This window comes from Phyllostomus hastatus, unplaced genomic scaffold (genome assembly GCF_019186645.2).
Source record: "Phyllostomus hastatus isolate PE091 unplaced genomic scaffold, TTU_PhHast_1.1 phas_contig_148, whole genome shotgun sequence".
In the NCBI taxonomy this organism is placed as follows: Eukaryota; Metazoa; Chordata; class Mammalia; order Chiroptera; family Phyllostomidae; genus Phyllostomus; species Phyllostomus hastatus.
The window spans coordinates 7,664,012-7,678,833 of NW_025333607.1; the positions used below are offsets into that span (position 1 = coordinate 7,664,012).

Genomic DNA, 14,822 nt, shown 5'->3' on the forward strand with positions numbered 1-14,822 from the left:
CACTTATGTGTGGCATCTAAAAAACCCAAATCTATAAAAAGCAATAAAATGGTGGTGACCAGGGGATGGGGTGATAAGAGTGATAGTATTTAAGGGTAAAGCTTGTCATGGGTAGTAAAGAAGCCACAGAGGTCTAATGCAAAATATAACAAATACAGACAATATGGTGCACTGTAACTACATAATGTGATCAGTGTCGCTACAACAGTCATCATCTTACAGCATGTAAATATATCAAATTAGCATTCTGTATACCTTAAGTTTACACAACGTTACACGTCAAATTTATTCAATTAAAAAAAAAGAATCAATTGTAAAACACAAGGGTTGTTTTGAGTGTTCTTATACACAAGACCCGCTTTAAGAAGAGCTGAAAGACGCCCAGCTAATGGGGGAGAAGGCGTTCCTAACCGAGCATGTCTGCTAAGAAGGGCTGGATCATGGGCACTGCCGGTAACTGACAGAGGGAATGTGTAAGCTGTAAGTGTGCAAACGAAGGACTCGTGAACCTGGTAAGTGACCAACAAGCTTGAACTTGTGAGTAGAACAACCAAAGTATCAGTGACACTCTAGTCAATATCCAAAGTGTACTGGGAAAAACCTAAGATGTTCATTGTCTGAAGACTCTCTCAAGAAGGGGCCCTCAGAAAGACTAATTTTAAAGAAATTGAGCTGAGGCTCGAGCAGCTTCCATAGATACTGCAAAACTGTTTATAAAATTTAACATCCATCCCGGGTAAAAACACATGAAAATAGAAATTCACGAACACCTTCTTAGTCATAGACGGGTAGATATAAATGTAGATCTTCATCCTGAAAGTCCTACAGCCAGCATCTTGCTAACTGAGAAAATGCCGGAGCACCAGAAGCATTTCTGGATTAGGAACAAGGTGAGGGTGGTCCACTGTCACCTCTTTCAACCTCGTGTTGGAGGTCTGAGCCATGCAGTTAGGCCAGAGAAATCAATGACAGATTGTCGAGATAAGCAAAACCATGTCCAATGGCAGAGGATAAGATCCTGTACCTGTAAAACTTCAGATAATCGATGATAAAACGAATTCAAAATAATTCAGTAGAGCAACAGGATATAACCCTAACATACACAAATCATTAGCTTTTACACACACAAACATAACCAGTCAGCTGAGAAAACGTTAGAGAAACCCCATTTACAATAGCAACAAAAAAGATAAAATACCCAGGAACGGATTCAACCAAAAGATGTGCAAAACCCACACGAGAAAGACTTTCTCAAACTTCTGAAGAACACAAAAGTAGGTTTGAATATACGAAAACACACCCGTTGTCCTTTGGAAAAAAGACTTGATACATGGAGATGCAGTTCTTTCCAAGTTACTTTAGTGATAAAAATAAAAGAATTTTTCCGTAAAGCGATTTTTGGTAAGATAACACCAATAAAAATACTAGCAAGGTCTTCATTGTTTTACGGAGTTAGACAAGCTCATGCTGACCTTCACACGGAAGAATAAATGTGTAAGAACAGACAGGAGCCCAGTTTTTAAAAATGTCCATGGGGTTACCTCTGCCAAATATTAAAATATACTCTGAAGCTTCTAGAATTAAAACAATGTATTACTGGAGTATGAGTAGACAGACCAAAGAGTAGAATAGAATAGAAAAGCCCAGGAATGGACTAGACCCTTATACATAAGGAAGGTAGGATATGTGAAATGTGGTATCTCACGTTACTGAGGCAAAAAAGGGGGGAGTTAATAAATGGTGCTAAGACAACTGGATGTCTTTTAGAAAAAGATGAAATTATATCCATATCTTATACCACACACAGGAATAAATTCCAAATAAATGGCTAGATTGAAGAAACCACACCAATACTGGAATAAATTACACATGAATTCCTCTTTCACCTGGGCACAGGGGAAAGTGCTAACCCAATAACTGCTAAATACAATATTTGGAACATGTGCCCCCAGGCTAATGTGAAAAGGTTTTCTTTAACTATGAATCAAAATCTAGATGGAATAACAAGTAAAGAATGACAAATTTAACACATAAAATAAATAAATAAAAACTCTAGAATGGAATTTAAACATCCAAGCAAAAATAAAGTTAAAATATAACTGTCGATCTGGGAAAAAATATTTCTAATATATATCACTGTTAAAAGGCTTCTGTGTGTATAAAACACACTTAAAAAAGTAAAGGAATGAACCTTGGCTGGTGTGGCTCAGTGGGTTGGGTGCCAGCTTCTGAACCAGAGGGTTGCTGGTTCAATTCCCAGTCAGGGCACACGCCTGAGTTGCAGGCCAGGTCCGTAATAGGGGCTTCTCAAGAGGCAACCACACAATGATGTTTCTCTCCCTCTCTTTCTCCGTCCCTTCCCTTCTAAAAATAAATAAAATATTTTTAAAAAATAAATAAAGGAATGAAAAAATTAAAAACATGAACAAAATTGCAAACAATATGAGTTTGGTGGTTTATAAAGATATAAATTTGGTCCTGAAATATACAAAATGAAAAATGCAAACCCAAAACTAAACTGAGATCCACATGAAAGGGTGAAAAAGATATATAATATACCCACTAATCAAACACTAATGAAAAGGAAGCAGACTTCAGAACAAGGAAAATTACCAGGGATAAAAAGGAACAATATAGGAGTCAATGCTTGACTTCTGGTCAAGATGGCTGAGTCCATAATCACCCTAAAGTTACAACTCAATTATAGAACAACCATCATTGAGAACTGGTCTGAACTTGCATTTCAACTCCCATTCAGCAGCCCCAGGCCTGGCATAAAGTAGTGTCACGTCTTGGCCTGGAGCGTAGCTTCAACTAAGTGGCCACAAGCCTGGTCCAAGTGGTGGCTGGCCTCTGCTTGCATTTATGAAGATGGGGAGGCAGTTAAAATGAGGAGACAAAGAAACAGGTATCAAATGAAAAAACGGACAAAACTACATAAAAAGAAGTGAATGAAATGGAAACAAGCAATCAACCAGATACGGAGTTCAAAACACCGGTTATAAGGATGACCAGTGAACTTAGGGGAAGAATAGATAAATTCAGGGAGAAGTTAAACAAAGAGATAAACAAAAAAAACATAAAAGAGAGAGAAAAAGTCTAAAAACCAGCCAGTCAAAAATGAAGAATACACAAAGGAAATGGAGAATACACTAGAAGGAGTCAACAGCAGATTAGGTGAGTGAGAGGATTGAATCGGCAATCTAGGAGACAAGGTAACAGAAGGCAGCCAATCAGAAGAGCAAACAGAAATAGGAATTCAAAACCATAAGGACAGTTTACAGGACTTCTGGGACAACATTAAGTGTACCAACAGTCACATTACAGGAGCATCGGAAGGAGAAGAAACAGGAAAAGGGATTAAGAACCTACTAGAGAAAGATAATGACTGAAAACTCCCCTAACCAAGCAGAGCACATAGACAGACAGACATGTCCAGGAAGCACAGAAATTCCCAGACAAGATGAGCCCAAAGTGCCCACATTGAGACACATCGCAATGGAAATACCAAAGATCAAAAACAAAGAGAGAATCTTAAAAGAAGCAAGAGAAAAGCAGTTACTCACATACAAAGAATTTCCCATTGGACTATTAGCTGGTTTCTCAAAAAAACAAAACCAAAAACTTTGCATACCAGAAGGGAATGTCATGAAATAGTCCAGGTGATAAAAAACAAAGTCTTATGATCAAGATTTATATACACAGCAAGGCTATCATTTAGAATCAAAGAAGAGATAAACAGTTTCCCAGACAACAAAATACTAAAGGAGTTCATCACCACTAAACCAGTATTACGAGAAATGTTAAACTTCTTTAAGTAGAAAAGAAAAAAACATGACTGGGAAAATATAGGAAAGAAAAAAATTCTCCCTGACAAAAGCAAACACTTAGTAAAAACAGTGGATGAACCAACTACATATAAAGCTAGTACAAAGGTAAAAAGACAAAAATGGGAAAATTATTTGTAATAATAGCAATCAACTGAAAGATGCACACATACACACAAGATGTAAATAAGAATGACAAAAACATCCCTGAGTGCTGTGGCTCAGTTGGTTGGGTGTCCTCCTGCAAAGCGAAAGGTTGCCGATTTGATTCCAGGTCAGGACATGTGCCTGGGTTGCTGGTTTGGTCCCCGGTTGGGGCACCTACAAGGAGGCAACCAACTGATGTTTCTCTCCCTCTCTCTCCCTCCCTTCCCCTCTCTCTAGAAATAAGTAAATAAAATAAAAAAAACTAAATAAAAATAAAATGGACTACTATAAACAAACTAATGATCTTTGTTTTAAAATATTTTATTTATTTATTTTTAGAGAGGGAAGGGAGGGGAAAAGAGAGAGAGAGAAACACTAATGTGCGGTTGCTGGGGGCATGGCCTACAATCCAAGCATGTGCCCTGACTGGGAATGGAACCTGCAATGTTTGGTTCACAGCCTGCACTCAATCCACTGAGCTACACCAGCCAGGACAAACTAATGATCTTTAAGACATATAAAAGACATAAAGAAAAAAGAATCCAAACATAACATTACAGAGAGTCATCAACACACAAGAAAAGAACAGATACCATAATGGTCCACTCGTAGGCGGAATCTAAAAATCAAAATACACAAACAAAACAGCAACAAACTCACAGACACAGAAGACAAGTGGACGGTTGCCAGCGGGAGGGGGTTTAAGGGCTGGGTGAAATCGGTGTCAGGACTGAGCAGTGCAGACTCGGAGCTAGAAACCAGCCACAGGGTGTAAACCACAGCTGGGAACATAGTCAGTAACACTGTAGTAACTGCGTGTGGCGCCAGGTGGGCCCTGGACTTGGCAGGGCGATCACTTCATTAGGCATGTAAATGTCTAATCAATTCAGTATACGACGGAAACTAAAACAATATTGTATGTCGACTGTAATTGAAAACTAAATTAATTAAAACATTTTTAAATCTCCAAATACCTAAAAATAGTCTAATAAAAATGTATAAGACTTCGACACGAAAACGCATAAAAATTACTGGGAGGAGTGAATGAGAACCTCACGAATGGAGCAGAGTGGTGTGTGCCGTGTGGAGGGTTTGAAAGCGTCAGTGTGGAGAAGACCAAACTTGTCCAGAGACAACGCAACCTCAGTTAACGTCCCGGTAGTGTCAGTAGGTGTGCGGACATTTAAAAGTGTGTAAGAGACGAAGACAACTGAGACAAGGTGGGCGAGGAGGAGGAGATGGTTGTGTGAACATCACTGCAGACAGATGTCTCACAGAGACACAGCAAAAACACCACCGGCACCGGTGCGTGCGCGGACCAGCTGACGGACCCGCGCGGCGCTTCCAGAAACAGGCCTGTGGGCTCCCGGGACCTGGATCGAGGATCAGAGGCAATTTAATGAATGATCTTTTCATTAAATAGTGCTGGTTCAATTACAGAGTAATAAGCAGGGAATTAAACTTGATCCCTACTTAAATCATACACGAACATATCACTGCTGGAGAATTACAGACCCGAATGTGAAAAGTAAAACACTACTGGTTTTTGGAACATACGACATGAGACCATCTCTGTGACTTTGGGGCAGGAAATAATTTCTTTGAGGATACAAAAGGCACCAGTCACTAAGGGAAAGATTTACAATTTGGACTAAATTAAAAGTCAGAATGCCTGAACATGCAACAATTGCAGTAAGAGAATTAAATGACCAGTAAAGAGAGAATACATTGGAATTACGTATCAGACAAAGGAAGAGGGTAAGAAAAGACAAAGTAATAGAAAAGGGAACAGGATAATCACTTCACAAGAGCACGTTCAAATGGCCCATAAACGTATGGAAACATGCTTAATTTCAACTGTTACTGAAGAAATGCAAGTTAAAACCACAATACTTCTATAAAAAACGAAAAAGCCAGCATTGGCAAGAATGCGGAAAAACTAAAACCCTCAGACGTTACTGGTAGGGTTATAAGTTGGCACAACCACGTCTGAGAAACGGTTTGGAAGAATCTTTGAAAGTGGAGCACACAGATTCCCTTGGACCCGGGAACACAGCTCTAGGTGTGCCCAAGAGAAGTGCATGCACGTGCAGGCCCAGAGACACAGGCGAGAGTGTCAGGGCAGCAGTATTTGGGGCGTGGCTTAGAGCAGGAAATGGCCTGGACCCCTGCGGCCCATCACCGTGGAATGGAGACATCAACTGGGGTGTGCTCCGATAGCAAGGCAAATAAACGGACAACTGAAAAACACGAATGAACCCCACCAACATAATGCTGGGCTAAAGAAAACAGTCACAGAAGAGCGCGTGCTGTGTGATTCCGTTTCAGCAGAGCTGAAGATCAGACAGAACCAACCTGCGGTTTCGGAAGTCGGGTTAGTGGTTTCCCACGGGACAGTGGGCGGGAGGGCGCTCCGGGAGAACTCATAACGTGCTAGTTCTGGGTCCAGGCAGTAGGCACAGGGTGTGGTGTTTGTGTGTTTGTGTGTGTGTTTTTAACCCTCACCTGAGGATATGTTCATTGATTTTAGAGAGAGAGGGAGAGAGGGAGAGAGGGAGAGGGAAACCCATGTGAGAAACACAGATCGGTTGCCTCCCACACGCGCTAGACTGGGAATCGATCCCACAACCTGAGTAGTGCCCTGACCCAGGATCAAACCTGCAGCCCTTTGGTGTGCAGACGATGCTCCAAGCAACTGAGCCACCTGGCGGAGGCTGGGGTGTGGTTTTGTACCAATTTGTCATGCTCTACACTGGAAGTTTTTTGCAAGTTAGGCACATGTATTTCAATCACGATTTTTTTAATCAAGTAAAAATGAAATTGGAAGTTGAGACCACCCTGGTCATTTGGGGTCCTCAGTGCCACCTGAGCAAAAAGCAGAGAATAAGCCGAGGTGACTGACTGATCGCCAGGTGGAAACCCTGCCACCGACACCCACCGGGGTGACGAGCACCAAGGCCGAAGGCCAGCCTGTTCCCCGGGTGCCCTTTAGACGCCCTGGCCTGTAGTACTTCCTGGCCAGTGGGAAACTGTAGCCCCACAGGAAAGACCGGCCACTAAAAAGGGTCACATGAGAGTGAAGGTTTGGGGTCATACCACCTGGGAGAAACTCTGACCCCCTGCAGCGATGGCAGAGCTGAGATACAGAAATGGTGCATCCAGGTGGTTTAAATTGATTAGCTCACTGATTTTCCTCCCACTGCTGCATTCTAAACCTCGCTGTGCATCCCGTCCCCCCAGGGAATGCATCTCCTTCTCCTATTTTTCTTGATAGCTTCTGACTTAGCTAGACAGGTCAGGCTGACCCGGCCTCAGCTCTGCCTTCAGATTTAAGTGATAAGGTTAAATTTGCGCTAACCAAAGTTATTTTCTAAAAATGAAAAACCATTCTATCAAGACGCAGGCCCTAGAATTCTTGCTCCTTTTTCTAGAAGAACATTTCATCAATTCAAGTGGATGCAGTGATTTCCAGTCACTTGAGCTGAAAGAGCTCCTTTAACACGTGTGTGTCATGTGCACACGGGCACACACATGTGCCCGCTTTCACTTGCCTGACTCTCACACAGTTGCAGTCTTGCCTTTGGTGTGCATTCACCGGTGATCACTCTGTGAAAGTGGAAAATACGAAGTTCAAGGTGACTTTTTCTGTCTCTTCACCTCCCCTGTTGTCATATTTCTAAATTTCTGTTTTCCACATTGCACAGCAACAATAAAACTTATCACCTGTCTGTGTCTTGAGAAAAAGACTAGAGCACATCCATGCTGGCAATGAGGAAGAAAGAAGTCATCGTAGAATGTTCCAGAAGAAGGCGGACAGGGACTGCAAGCGGCGATTCTTGTTGCCTGTGAGCCAGTTGCTGCCGCAGCGTTTTCCTAAGTCTGGACCCGTCCCACGGGAGAGGCCCTAGGGGGTAAGAGCCCACGTTCTCTCTCTGGTTTTTGTTTCGTGTGTGTGTGTAGTTTCTGCATCTGTGAAGTGTGGATGGCAATAAAAGTACTGAAATCCTGAGGCTGTGGTAAGATTAAAGGGATTAAAACATGCACAGTGCTAGACCATGCCTGGCACCTAGAAAGCACGTTATAATCATTTACGTAAATAAAAATACGGTCCTAGAGCGAGACAAATGGCTTAGGGTTACTAACAGCATGACCTCCTAAGTGTCACTTAACCGCTGTAAAATCAGGACAAAAATAGTACCTATCTTGCAATGTTTTTGTGAAGGTTAGACAGGTTACTACGTAGGTTATTAAATCTTGGCAAATGAGCACACACCCACATTTTAGACCCGCTGAACTGCATCCCGTCAGCTGATTTTGGCTCTGCGGGATAATGCTGCCCTCTGCTGGACAGCTATGCGTGTTTTAAAAAAATTGTTATTGCTCTTGCTCCCCAAGTCCTCATCTTACCCAGCGGTAAGCCAATCGCCTTCAACAAGGTTGTTTTCTCTGAACGCATTTCTTTGGCTGCTGGGATCAAACGTGGCTTTGATTAAATTATCAGCTGTAAACGGCTTTCTTCACTTGGCGAACAAATGGGCCATTGGGCAACTTACTTGGGTTGCAGCCCAACTTCCAAGTTTTATTTGTACGAAGAATATCAGCTGTGTTGAGATATTCCTGTTTACATTTTCCAACTTTTCTGATCGTTGGCTTCCTCTGAGTTGAGGACATTGTGTGAGCACCTAGTCTCGTGGTGCTGGTCAATGTGATTTGTTCATAGAATTTTATTCATAAACGCTGGGATTCAGATTTCACGTAATGTTCCCATGCTATCAAATCTTCTTCTTTTTTTTTATTTCTCTCAGGCATTTAGAAGTAACAGCCACATGCAAAAGCAGGTGCGGGCCCCTTTGGGGCTGCAATCCATGACGGGCAGACCCCCAGTCCAGAGTTACCCTCCGGGGTTCGCCTGTTCTGAGGGGACCAGACTGGGAGTTCCACGGAGATGATGGGGACACTCTCCCTGCGTAGCTCCGGCCGGGGAGGGTGGCAGTCCTCTCTGTCACTGCCCCAGGGCAGCAGTGTGTCTCACTCACCTTTGGGCCACCCCTTCTTTCATTTCTAGGGTGAATTTCACCCCACAGGGCAAGGACCCAATATATGTTCAGAATTTCTTCATCGATGTTCGTAAGGGAAATTGCTCTGGAGTTTCTTTTCTTGTAGCGTTTTTGTCTGGCTTTGATATCAGGATGATGCTGGACTCATAGGATGAGTTGGGATGTGGCTCTTCCTCCTCAGTGTTTTGGAAGACTTTGAGAAAGATTGGTGTCGATTCTCTAAAAGTTTGGTAGAACGCCCCAGGGAAGCCATCAGATTCAGAGCTTTCCTTTGCCAGGAGGTCTTTGATTTCTGACCCAATCTCATTACCAGTGACAGGTGCATTCATATTTCTTTGTGATTCAGAATTAGTAGGATTTCTCTTCCTAGGAATTTGTCTGTTTCATCTAGGCTATCCAGTCTGTTGGCATACCCTTGTTCGCAGGATTCCCTTACCACCCTTTTTATTTCTGTGTGATGGACTGTCCTTCAGTTCTGATTTTAGTAATTCGAGTGACCTTTGTTTCTTATTTGGTATAGATATAGGCGTGTCCATTTTGTTAATCTTTTTGAAGAACTGATTTTGGGTTTTTCTCTATCATTTGTTTATTCTCTATTTTATTCATCTCAGCTCTCATCTTCCTTATTTTCTTCTTTATGCTGCTTTGGGGTTAATTTGTTCTTTTTTTCCTTTTGTCCTTCTTGTTCTTTTTTCAGTTGTAAAGTTAGGATGTTTATTTGACATGCGTGAAACTTGTTTTAATGTAAGCCTTTAAGGCTATAAATTTCCCCCTTTACACTGTTTTCACTGCGATCCATAAGCTTGCTTTGCTGTATTTTTATTTTCATTAAGCTTTGACTATTTTTTATTTCCCTTGTGATTTTTTTACTTGATTCATCAGTTGCTTGAGAGTGTGTTGTTTAATCCCAGAATTATGTCAATTTTCCAGTTTTGCGTATGGTATTGGTTTCTAACTTGATTCCGTTGCGGTCAGAGAAGATTCTTTGTATGATATGTATCTCTTTTAATCTGTCGAGGAGACAACTTGTGACCTAACACCCGGTCTATTGTGGAAAATGTCCTGTGTCCCCTTGAGAATATGTATGCTGTCGTCGGGTAGAGTGTTCTGTATGTTTGTTAGACTAGTTGACTTAATGTGCTGTTTGAGCTGTCCATCCTATTTCCTTCCTTAACCTCCGTCTGGTTGCTCTCTCCGGTATGGACAGTGTAGCGAAGTCTCCAGTGATTACTGTGGAATTATCTCTGTCTCATCAGTTCCCTCAATGTTCGTTTCACAGATTTTTAATGTGCTATAATTATAAATGCTTATAATGGTTATATCTTCTTGCTGTATTGAATCTTTTACTAAAATCTAATGTCTTTCTTTGTCTAATATAAGTTTTAAAATTTAACATCTACTTTGTTTGGTATTAGGATAGTCACCCCCGTTCTCTTCTTGCTATTTACACAAAATATCTTTTTCCATTCTTTCAGTTTCAACGTATTTGCCTCTTTGGATCCAAAGTGAGGCTTTTGCAGACAGCATAGATGTGGATCCTTATTTTTTAAATCCATTCTGCCAATCTCTGCCTTTTTTATTGAGGTTACATTGGCTTACAACACCCTGGAAGGTTCAGGTATGGGACGTTGTACCTTGACAGGTGTATACACGACAGCACGCTCCTCAACAGACTGGTTTTCGTTTGTTACCAAACCACTGACTCGCCTTGCCCACTTTGCCGTCTCCCCATCCTCTCCCCCTCTGGCAACCCATTACGTTCACTGCAGATTTTCTTGGTTTGTTTTGTTTGTTCCTGTTTTCATTCCAGATAAATGGACAAAAGAAGAAAGGGAGACAGAGGCAGAGTCTGGGAGGAAGATAGACAAATACACGGGGACAGACCGTCAGAGACTGTGCCACAGAGACGGAGATAAAAATGGTAGGTTGCAGGAAAAGGGGAGGTGGAGAGAGGAGCAATATTAGTGAGCTCGTTCTGCCTGGGAAAGCAAACATTGTTTCCACAGCAGGGAAATAAGCTTTGTATACCAGGAAGACAGCCAAAGGAAAAAAAATGGTTATTTGATTATTCGTTGCAGCTCCTGTATTCTTTCAAACGTGAAGGCCAAAGCTCAGTTCTTTGGAAACAATTTGCCTTTGAATGAGATCACCACTAGGGGGCGCGGTTGACACGTGGCTTTCGCCTTTCCCGGTTTAAAAGAGGTGGGCTCTGGGCCCAAAGGCTTGAGCCCGGGCATTGCCTGGCAGTCTCTCCGGTCCCAGCTGCTGGGTCGGGGAGACAGAGCACTGCTGACCCGGAGGCGGAGCCCGCGGGGGGCTCAGGGGTGGCGGCCCGCGGGCGGCAGCCCGGTGGCCGCGCGTGCACGGAGCAGGGCTGCGGCCGTGCCGCGTCAGGGAACAAACAAGGCCGGGTGTCCTGGGTGTTGTTAGTAACAGTGCTGGTAGCAGAAGGCATTGCTGTGGCCCAAAGGCCCCCAGATGGACAAATGATTGGGGTCGAGCACACTCCTGCCACCTAGTGTGGCATTTGGGGTTCGCACCAGCAATGGAGGTCATTTGGCTTCACCTAATTATCCTTGACTCACATCCACCACACAGGACGTATCTACATTTTGGAAGCTGCTCCTCGTCAAAGAAGAGAGGTGACCTTCGATAAACATTTTAATATTGAACCATCCTCTGGAGGTGGGTTTGGTCACTTGGAAGTGCGAGATGGGGCATTTCGTTTCCCTCCGCTCCTAGATCGATTCTGCGGTGTGAAACCCACCCGTTAGTCAGACCGACAGGGGCGTACGTTCACGTGGATTGGGTTTAGTTCTGATGAAGCACGTTAAGGACTGGAACTTCGAGCAAATATTTATTTATTCCAGGTCCAGCCTTTACTTATAAACCCCACCCCAGGGTGCCAGTTTGAGCTCTCAGGCGCTGATGGAATAGTACGTTCTAGTCGGCTGGGACAACAAATACAAGCAAAGCCTGGCCAAGCAGTGGTCTGTATATCGACAAGGGAAACTACTCTGAAAGCCAAATTTATCTGAGATTTCTAAACTGTCAGATGGAGCACGCCAAGGAATGCAAGAGAAGCTCCGCTGCACTCTAGGATGGAAACAATTCTATGGAAAGTCTCCAGGCCAGGTTTTCCAGCCCTGTGGTCATTGACTAAATGCTTGAAACAGGAGACGGAGTGATGCGACTGTGGGCAAGGAAGGCAGCCGGCTGGCGGGTTTAGAATGCTCTTCACTTCCTCTGTGGAGCCGGCCTGCACAGGCTCCGCCTCTCTTTGCCATAGCAACGTGTGCATCAGTAATTCCTTAGTCTGTAACGGTGTCCAAAACTGTGCATACCCTTGGGATGGAAGGCACTGTAAAGAAAATAAGTAAGTAGGACTGTTTGAACAAATCACTAGAGCTCGTGGAACGAGTATCGGCATTACATCAGGGACTGTCTTGGTCCCTCTCATTATTTCTATTTCAGTACGAGTGAAACAGCCTCGAGGACAGGTCACGGCTTGCAAAACTGCTTTTACTAAAACTGGATTTCAAGAAGCGTTTGGTTCTCCTCATTAGAAGCTGTTCTCGCTGCGGGACAAGGAGATGTCTGCAGACCTGGAGGACTTGCTGGAGGAACTGGGCGGGGCTCCCCAAAGACTCGCAGCTCGCAGCTCACAGCTGCTCCACCGTCTCCCGCTGCGTTCGAGACCATCTCAGAGGGTTGCAAAGCCTCTGGTGGCAAACAGACCTCAGTTCCATGGAATTTACTTTGAAAGGACCTTGCGCAGCCACAGCCAAAGAAAACACTTAATAGCACCTTCAAAAACGAGTAGCTACCCTTTCAAACAGGTGCACGAGTGCCCTGATCAGGCCCTGGAAGACAGTGACAGAGGGGATTCCCCGTGACACTGAGGTCAGGGGTGGGGAGATACAGCTCGAGCTTCCGTACCTGTCCACTTTTCATCTTCCACTAAAGGTGACATTAATTATTCAGTGAGTGTGTGTTAGGTAGGACAAGGGTCTTTAGATCTGGACACTTCTCACTAAATGCTGTTCTTGCTAAACATTAAAGTGTAGCAGAGCAGCTGTAGACACGATGCGATGCATTTGACGGGAACCCAACCAGAGAAGTGTAGCCAACTGCAAAGAGGAAATCAATGTGTAGTTGACCAAATAGCAGGTATAAGCAAGGGCTAAGGCTCCCTCCCCTAGGCAGGAGCTTTGGGAATGAATCTCCTGTTTCCTTTACTTGTTGCAAGGAAATGCAACTACCTCGCAACAGCCATGTCCTGTTCTTGAATAGAACATTCCAAGAGGTGAACCCCTTGAGTTCGGTGGCATACATAGGCAGCCTGCAGAGCACCCCTATTTTCAGCCACCAACCCTGTTCTCTTAAATCAAAACTAGGAAGGCTTTCGTTTTCGGATAACCTAATGCAATGGGGAAATTTTCATTATCTCGATAGTCTATATGTGTTCAACCAACCAAGGAACTTACCCCATTCAGTAAAAAAAACAATAACCATCTATTACCTGGTGTCCTATAAACAAAGCCTGAGTTAAACACCTCATTTGAAGAGGGGAGTCTGTGGGAGGAGCCAGGCGGGGGCTGTCTGGTGGTCTTAGCAACAGGAATCTGCTCTAGGTTCACACCACTGTTGATATTTTGACCATACAATAGATTTAAAATTAAGATCTTTCTTTATATTCCTTTTATGTTTTTCCCTCTGAATTTAATTTGTTTTGTAAGCCATCCATTTTACCATTTCATTTTCTTTCATAAATATAAGTGGTTAATGTACCACACATATTTCCACATTGGGCATTTGCGCTGGAGGTTGTCAAAATACGGTAGTCACTAGCTTAAGTGCCAGTTAAGACCCAGAGTTATGTTCCATCCGTCTGTTTCTTCCTGATTAATTTCTATGCCATCACCTTTTAATTACTGCATCCTTCGTCTTGGTTTTCTGTGAGAAGTAGATGCTGTGACTGATCACCTTTAAATCATATGTTGTCTTAGTTATACTAGAAAATTTCATGATTCTGGGATGTATGTACCATTGTCGGTTATGACCTAACACTTGAAAAAGACGAAAACTTCTAGAAATCCTTTGAAATTTCCCAAATTTGGCCATAGTCAGTGACAGCCCATTCCTCCTGAACAATGTCATTTAGTTCATTTTTAAGGAGCCCTGTGATTGTGCTTATTTTCCAGGGTGTCTCTTCACCAGACATGTTTTATATTGGTTTTATGAAAAGATCATTTAGCTTCTTTTGTATTAGTTTATCTTATAGCATATGGTCACCAAGGTTGAGTTAGAGGAAAATTCCTAAGAAACTGTATAAGCTTTTAAATTGCTTCTTATGTGGGACAATACATTTTTCCAGTTCTTACCAAGAGTAACAACTATTTTTTATAAACTGCCCTTTTGACCGTATGTTTTTTTATGTACTATAAACAATAATTTAGAAAAATGATTTAAAAATTCACTTTGTTGGACTTTTGATATTATTTCATACTGTGTGAACTTTACTAAATCAAGATTAAAGGCCTACATGACAGGTTTCTTTGTGTCTACATTAGCAGCTTTGCATATGAATATGCTGTGACGGAAATGTGCACTATAACTCATTGTAGAGGCCTTGGTGATATGCACACAAGTATTCTGCCTTCTTTGATTATTGCATTTGGTTTATGATAATTTTTTCACTGATATTTGTTCTAAATCACTACACAAATCTTATAGTAAAGTATACATTGTTACATGATTCCTTAATCATGTTATTTATCACACTTAGGTT

At 42.6% G+C, this 14,822-nt stretch overlaps 1 pseudogene; it reads left to right on the plus strand.

Moving 5' to 3' along the window:
- Positions 1-416: 416 nt before the first annotated feature.
- On the plus strand, positions 417-12,927 carry LOC123831956 (annotated as a pseudogene).
- Positions 12,928-14,822: the final 1,895 nt, after the last annotated feature.